Source organism: Taudactylus pleione, unplaced genomic scaffold, assembly GCF_031769625.1.
Source record: "Taudactylus pleione unplaced genomic scaffold, aTauple2 ptg000393l, whole genome shotgun sequence".
In the NCBI taxonomy this organism is placed as follows: Eukaryota; Metazoa; Chordata; class Amphibia; order Anura; family Myobatrachidae; genus Taudactylus; species Taudactylus pleione.
Genome location: NW_028284794.1, coordinates 4798907 through 4807330, shown reverse-complemented (window position 1 = coordinate 4807330; position 8424 = coordinate 4798907). Strand labels below are relative to the sequence as shown.

The following is an 8424-nucleotide window of genomic DNA, read 5'->3' as shown; positions in this document are numbered from 1 at the left end:
GCTTTTTTTCAGGAGGTAGTGTTTAACTTAATACCAGCATAGCTGTTATGGCATCAGTAATCCGCTGTGCAACTGGGTAGTGTTCCCTCTAGCTCCGGCGGCAGGCAGGGCGCCGGAGCTAGAGAGGACAATCTTGTGCGCGCGCGCATCCAAAAAGGGGGCGTGGTTATGAAAAGGGGGCATGTCTATAAGACGCGTCCCCTTTTCATCATACTTGGGGGCGTGCCCGGCGCTTACGGACATCCCGGGCAGCCCCCAAGCGCTGCAGAAAGGGAGAATAGATGCCGGGCGCATGCGCCCAGCGTCTATTCTCCGGCGGTGACCGGGTCACCGCATGTTTGTCCACCCGCGGGACACTGCGTCCTGCGGGTGAGAACGGCTCACGCAGGCTGTTAGGGCAGGGCGCTTTTTGCCCTCCTCCTGGAGGGCAGGGTGCTTTTTGCCCTCCAGAAGGAGGGCAGGGCGCCGCGCCCCGCTAAAACAGCCTAGCGGGAACGCTAACTGGGTGTTTGCTGTCATACTTGTTTGCCAATGCAATGGATTGTGTGATAGTCAATTGTTTGGTTGAACGTGAACTACTAAAAGTAGTCTTCTTCCTGGTCCCCTTCTGGGATGAAGATCCACTCATAGCAACAGCAGCATGCGTAACACTTAAGGATCCTCCTGAGGAACAACAAATAGGAGAGGAGTCAGTCCTTATGATATTGGATGCAAGACTACTTCCGATCATGAATGAGGATGTTAATGATGATGCAGGTATTAGTGTTGGAGATTGCAGGCCCTTGGATCCAAATAGAAGGGAACAGCTGGGTGACACTGGACTGATTGTTGTTCATTTTTTTGTCCCCAAAGTTTCAATACCCTTTCCAATTTCATGAATGCACTGCAAGTGACGCAACAGGGAGGAGGTTCCAAGGTAGTATCAAAAGTGAATAAAACCCTAAAAGTAAAATCAAATGATTACACCAAAACACGGTTTGCAGAGTCAAGGTGGCATGGTGACGAGGTGGCCGAGTGGTTAAGGCGATGGACTGCTAATCCATTGTGCTCTGCACGTGTGGGTTCGAATCCCATCCTTGTCGGCAAATTATTTTGCTACTGTATTTTCACCATTTCACTTAACACCTGCAAATTAATACTTACACCATCGATGTGCTGTTCCCAAAAAATTACTGTGAACTAGACTTAGATAGATGAGTTATGATTAATTGAAACCTAACTTTGAATTATTAAACTACATTCCTGCCCCTTGCTTCCAATTAGCAGAACAGTGGTGCTACCATGCACAACTGCCACATGCTTTGGGAGATGCTCACCATTGTCAGGGTCACTATTCCCATGATCCTCCTGGGCTGACAGTCCAGAGTTCATATTTGATCTTCTGCAGAAGATTAAGCAGTTGTGTCAGCAAACTTTATTAACTCAGGGAGATATCAGATGGTGGGTGAGCTGCAGTGAAGGTCCCAGCTATCTCAACTGTCTCCAATACCAGATATTTAGGAAGAGCCAAAAATTTTGAGGGTTATGGAGGAATTAAATTTTTTTATGCAAAAGTGTAAATTGATGGTTTCGAAGTTGTCTGTAGAGCTAATAATGATGACATTTTCAAATCCTGTTGTATTTCAATGTTTCACCTTTATGCTCTTAAATAAAGGTTTCCAGAGAAGAGGATTCTTTTGCGTGCCCCTGACCATGGCTGTGTAATGGATACTGCTCTTGATTGCTGCCTGTAAATGACCATGCCCTATTTACTAAACATTACTAAGGAATGCAGATTGACCCTGAAAGTAGTCTTTGTTCTTGCCTCAGGCTAGCCCGTGATCTCTGTATGCCTATATTCTCTGTCTGCATCTTTTTTGGCTGTACTTTGCGAGGTGTCTATGTATTACCATGTCTGGCTTCACAACGCCACAATACCATGAGATACTAAGGCCCGTATTCAAGTTGAGGCGAAAAGCCGTTTTCGCGTGTTTTTGGTGGAAACTTTTCGCCGATGATGTCATTTTCGCCTGTTTTGATCTTACCCCGTATTCAATTTGGAAGACTTTCGCCTAGTCAATGCAATGTAATAGGCGGAAAAGTTTCGCCTATGAATGGCAGGTGGAAAAAAGTGCAGAATTGGGGTTTTGCAGCCTTCAGACAGTCCCCCAAAGGTAATCTGTGTCAATTTTAAAAAAAAAAAAAAGACTTAAGAACACCCCAAAAAATCACTTTGAATTTGGTGGGTGAAAAAAAAAAAATTTGGGGAACAAAGTTAAAAACTAGTGAACTTGACTCTGGGGGGGTCCCCAAGTATACCCCAGGTGTTTTTTTCATTGCAGGGACTTATGGCAGGTGTATTTTTCATGATTTTTTCAAGTTAACTTTAACAACTTTAAAATATGCTGGCCCCCATTTTCAAGTACCCCAAATTTGCTGGGATAAGTTATTTTCTGCAAAAAAAACCTCCTGAATGCTATTCTGCACCACCTATAGAAAAATGCTATTTAGCAGCTATTGAGCCTGTTTAAAAACAACAAATACCTTCAGCAAGCCAAATAATAGCTAACCCCCATGTCAGAGCATCTTTTGGGGGTGTCAGGCTGATTTCCCCAAAACTGACAGTACTTTCCGCTTGTTTAAGTTTCGCCAGGTCCCATTTTTGCCTACTTTCAAATTAAATACGGCGATACGCAGGCACACGCGCGATACCTTTCCGCCTGCAAAACAGGCGAAGTAGGTGAAAAGTCCGGGTAGGCATTTATGCATGCAGTCTCAGCTTCTGCGATAGTATGCTAATCCATCGCGATTGCTATTCCCTCGCAGTATAATATAAGGATGCCCACCTTACCTTATACACATCCATAATCCTTAGCAAGACTGCAAAACCATCAGTAACATGGAGTACCATTGCAGCCTCACTCACATTTGCAGAAGCTCAGACCTTACTCAGGAATTGCTAACCTCGTCGCACGCTATGAGTCCTCAGGCTGCGTAAGGTATTGCAGAGGATAATTTATGCATGCCCCTGCAACGGCATTCAAACGCACTGGCACACCTGCATTTCCCCGACCACACACCCCCGTCAACACCCACAAACCACAGCGGGAACGCACATCGCTGGTCGTTTAAGACAAATTTTTCTTAACAATCTGCAAAGGATTTTCAAACGATTACGATATCATTATCGTTCAATCGCTCAATTTAATCGTCTAGTGGATGTATGTGTGGCAAGTCTGCAAGAGAAGTAGGGAGTGAGAACAGGAGGGAGGAGGGCCCTGCTCATGGAGCTTACAGTCTAAAGGGAATGGGGAGACATAACAGAAGACATAAGGAGTGAGCCAGTGTAAGGGGAGCTAAGAAAACAATACCAAGCGCCAAACTGACATTAAAAGTCCAAATACCTGTTATAGGTGCTGCCTTACACCACCCAAGAAATCGCCTAAATCTTTCTCAAAAGAAGTAAGGTAAAATGGGGAAATGCTGCACACACAGGTAATAAAACACAACGGGCATATGTCTGAGTCTAAATTACTCGTATAAATGTATTAAGAATTACTTAAAAGATAACGGCATTGCTTATCAAATAGAAAATAATCACATGAAAAACATAAAAAAATACATATAAAAATACAGTTGTATATACCAAAGAAGATATTAAAAAGTTCCAAATCGACAAATGCAATACATGGGAACAAGGTCTCTAAGGAGGAAATTAGAGACTATAGGATACGGGTTTGGTTGCCGCTGGACAGAATCCCTACACCCATAAGGAAGGAAGGTAAGACCAGAGCCGTAAGCTCACTTTTTGGTGCCCTGTGCCAGAGAGAGCATTGGCACCCACCCCCCCTCATTTTTTTAAATAGAGACATAAGATGCACCTGAAAAAGGGCCATGGCCTCATGGGGAAGGGCCAGGGAAGAGATAGGGGTGGCCAGGAGATGCTGGGGATAAAAGAAGAGTAAGCTACAAGTGACAATGATAATAAACAGGAAAATTGACAGACCCAAACAGTGCCCCCTGCCCTGCTGGTCACACCACCCTAGTTATGGCCTGGGTAAGACTAACCCCTACCCCTAATCCTCCCTGCCCAGTGCCTAAACCTAACCTCTCTCCCTAGTGCTTAAACCTAACCTCCCCCTCCTCTCTCCGCACCCTAAACCTAACATCCTGTAACACCCCGCTAAGGGTCTACTGTTCTAAGTGTGCGGTGTTGGACGGTTTCCATACCAGACACACACACAGCCTCTAGTTCATCTTGGACTCTACCGGAAGCTGATGATATAAATACAGGCAATAGGGTACAATTAAGACAAGTATTTATTTAACTGGAGCTGTGCTATAATAAACAATTTTCACACCAGCGTTACATAGAATTGATTACATTACACTTGTTAAGATATTCTTCAAGTATATAAGTTACACTCGGATCCGTGCTTTTTATTAAACAGGAACTCTGGATTCGCAATCCAACTGAGGAATTTAAAGGTTAACCACAACAAGTGAAATTCCCAAAACATTAGCAACAAATGTCATATCCAACCTCGATAATGATTCTTAGCCCAGTCAGTGTGCGGCTACTATTGCATGCAAGTAACAGCCTAAGTCGCCCCCAATTTCCGTTAGAGTTCTGGCCAGTACTGCCTATGTTGGTGCATGTTTTTGGGTGATAGCTGCTTAGTCACTAGTTCTCCCTGATCTCTGATGATACGTATGTAGACTGCACTATCTCAGGTGTTGCTACTGATGCTGACGCTTGTATGTGGCAAGCCCGGGCCTGTGAATTCCTTTAGCAAGGTGGTTGCTGTCCCTGAGGCTGTCCGTTACTACAGGTGACACATTCGCTGCCTAGCCCCAGTGTACAATCCTGACTTATCTCACGATTCCTGGCTTAATGCGCTGAACCTTTTCTGATTCTCCTTTCATTTATAGGTAACTTAAATAACACAGTCCCTTGTGACCATTTAGTAGAAGTCTGCGTTTTCTATTACTGACACCATCTCTGTAAACTAGCTGTCCCTCTCTTCCTTTGACTGCAAGAGATTCTGTGAGGGTGACTGAAATGTCCCTTTCTCCCTTTGGACAGTCTGATTATACTTCAGGGGTGTGACTGGTATAGCCCCTTTTAATACCTGTTACTTCTGCGTGATCTGTTCAGTGAGAAATGAACAATTTCCTCAACACCTCAGAGAGCTCTCTGTCCCTCCAGTAAGTCCGGCCTTTCTCCTTATCCCCTCCGATAAGCGCAACGCACTCTCCGCTGCTCGCTTACCTCAGGCTCCTCACACACAGTACCCAGCAGCCCCTGCGAAGGTCTCCTTATATCCCCAGCGGTCACGTGCTCGCTATTCTTGTGGTAGCATTTTCCCACCGCAATCATGCGATCAGTTCAGGCTAAAAGACAACCAAGTGACGTGGTCGATGACACTGCTTTGTTAATTATGCACACCCTTAAAACGCACGTTTTGACCGTTTGGCACGCCTGCGTTCGGATCTCCACTCCCCGTTTTCAAGCACCTACCCCTGTTACCACCAACAAACACCTCATCCTGTCACTCAAATTAGTAGGCCCTCGCTATTTTGCGAGCACACGATTTCCGACCTTACTGACTGGTTGGCGCATGCGCATTGCAACTAGGGGTGAGCGGGTTCGGATTTCTGAAATCCGAACCCCCCCCGAGCCCCCCCGATCCGAGGCAGATCCGAGTCAGGCTCGACTTTTCCCGCCTGACTCGGATCTGAAATCGAGGCAAAACGTCATCATCCCGCCTTCCGAGTCTCGCGGGTTTTGGAACCTATATAAGGTACCCGCGTCGGCGCCATTTTCTCACTCGGCTGTGGACAGTGAAGAGGGAGGGTGGGAGTTAGGGCTGGCTGGGCTGTGTAGTGTAGTGTAGTGTAGTGCAGAGTAGTGTTGTGCTGTGCTGTGCTGCGCTGTGCTGCTGTTGTCCACTACTTCAAAGTCCATAGGGGCTGGCTGTGTTGTGCTGTGCTGCTGTTGTTAATAGGGGCTGTGTCCACTACTTCAAAGTCCATAGGGGCTGGCTGGACTGTGTTGTGCAGTCAGTTCTCCATAGGGGCTGTGTCCACTCCAAACTCCTGTGCAGTGTCCCAGTCCTAAAGGGGTGCTGTAGTGTTGTCCAGGGGGTGCTCTGTCAATCAGGGGTGCTCCCCCCAAGTGCTAAAAAAATAATATTTTTTGTGTGTTTGTGAATTGTGTGCGCAGTAGCCGCACGTGCATCAACAAAGTAGTGCCAAGTGTGCGCCTGTGTCATAAGTAAAGGGCCGGCTGGCTTGACCGTTAAAGGGTGCTGTAACCCCCAAAGTACACTCCAGTCCAAACCAAAAAAAAAATTATTTTCTGTGTTTGTGAATTGTGTGCGCAGTAGCCGCACGTGCATCAACAAAGTAGTGCCAAGCGTGCGCCTGTGTCATAAGTAAAGAGCCGGCTGGCTTGACCGTTAAAGGGTGCTGTAACCCCCAAAGTACACTCCAGTCCAAACCAAAAAAATATATATTTTCTGTGTTTGTGAATTGTGTGTGCAGTAGCCGCACGTGCATCAACAAAGTAGTGCCAAGCGTGCGCCTGTGTCATAAGTAAAGGGCCGGCTGGCTTGACCATTAAAGGGTGCTGTAACCCCCAAAGTACACTCCAGTCCAAACCAAAAAAATATATATTTTCTGTGTTTGTGAATTGTGTGCGCAGTAGCCGCACGTGCATCAACAAAGTAGTGCCAAGCGTGCGCCTGTGTCATAAGTAAAGGGCCGGCTGGCTTGACCGTTAAAGGGTGCTGTAACACCCAAAGTACACTCCAGTCCAAACCAAAAAAATATATATTTTCTGTGTTTGTGAATTGTGTGCGCAGTAGCCGCACGTGTATCAACAAAGTAGTGCCAAGCGTGCGCCTGTGTCATAAGTAAAGGGCCGGCTGGCTTGACCATTAAAGGGTGCTGTAACCCCCAAAGTACACTCCAGTCCAAACCAAAAAAAAAATTATTTTCTGTGTTTGTGAATTGTGTGCGCAGTAGCCGCACGTGCATCAACAAAGTAGTGCCAAGCGTGCGCCTGTGTCATAAGTAAAGGGCCGGCTGGCTTGACCGTTAAAGGGTGCTGTAACACCCAAAGTACACTCCAGTCCAAACCAAAAAAATATATATTTTCTGTGTTTGTGAATTGTGTGCGCAGTAGCCGCACGTGTATCAACAAAGTAGTGCCAAGCGTGCGCCTGTGTCATAAGTAAAGGGCTGGCTGGCTTGACCATTAAAGGGTGCTGTAACCCCCAAAGTACACTCCAGTCCAAACCAAAAAAAAAATTATTTTCTGTGTTTGTGAATTGTGTGCGCAGTAGCCACTCGTGCATCAACAAAGTAGTGCCAAGCGTGCACCTGTGTCATAAGTAAAGGGCCGGCTGGCTTGACCGTTAAAGGATGCTGTAACCCCCAAAGTACACTCCAGTCCAAACCAAAAAAAAAAATATTTTCTGTGTTTGTGAATTGTGTGCGCAGTAGCCGCACGTGCATCAACAAAGGAGCAGCGCCAAGCGTGCGCCTGTGTCCCATAAGTAAAGAGCCGGCTGGCTCATTTCTTAAAGGCTGGTGTAACCCACAAAGTGCACTACTCTCCAGCAAAAATAAAGAAATATTTTCTGTGTTTAGCCGCACGTATATATCAAATCGATATAACATAAATGGAGGACCAAACTTTCTCCGATAAAAATAAAATAGAGAAAGATCAAGAACCACTTCCTCCTAGTGCTGAAGCTGCTGCCACTAGTCATGACATAGACGATAACATGCCATCAACGTCGTCTGCCAAGGCCGATGCCCAATGTCATAATAGAGGGCACATACAATCCCAAATGACAAAGTTCAGGAAAATGACCTTGAAAAAAACATTTAAATCAGCTGAAGAGAAACGTAAACTTGCCAATATGCCATTTACGACACGGAGTGGCAAGGAACGGCTAAGGTCGATCCCTAGTATGTTCATGACTAGTGGTTCAGCTTCACGTGACGATGGAAGCCCTCCTCCCACTAAAAAAATCTAAAGAGTTAAGCTGGCAAAAGCACAGCGAAGAACCGTGCTTTCTAAGAAGATATCACAAATCCCCAAGGAGAGTCCAAGTGTGGTGGTGGTTGCGATGCCTGACCTTCCCAGCACTGGACGGGAAGAGGTGTCTCTTTCCACCATTTGCATGCCCCCTGCAAGTGCTGAAAGGAGCACCCACAGTCCACTTGCTGATATACAAATTGAAGATGTCACTGTTGAAGTACAACAGGATGAGGATACTGGTGTAGCTGGCGCTGAGGAGGAAGTTGGCAAGGAGGATTCTGATGGTGATGTGGTTTGTTTAAATCAGGCTCCGGGGGAGACAGTTGTTGTCCGTGGGATGAAAAAGCCCATCACGGTCATGCCTGGGCAGAAGACCAAACATTCCACCTCTT

At 46.1% G+C, this 8424-nt stretch overlaps 1 non-coding gene across 1 annotated transcript; it reads left to right on the top strand.

The window, feature by feature from the left end:
* Positions 1–1000: 1000 nt before the first annotated feature.
* Positions 1001–1082, top strand: TRNAS-GCU (transfer RNA serine (anticodon GCU)). The gene has a single exon. It is a non-coding gene; the product is annotated as a tRNA-Ser (tRNA).
* The last annotated feature ends 7342 nt before the right edge of the window (positions 1083–8424 follow it).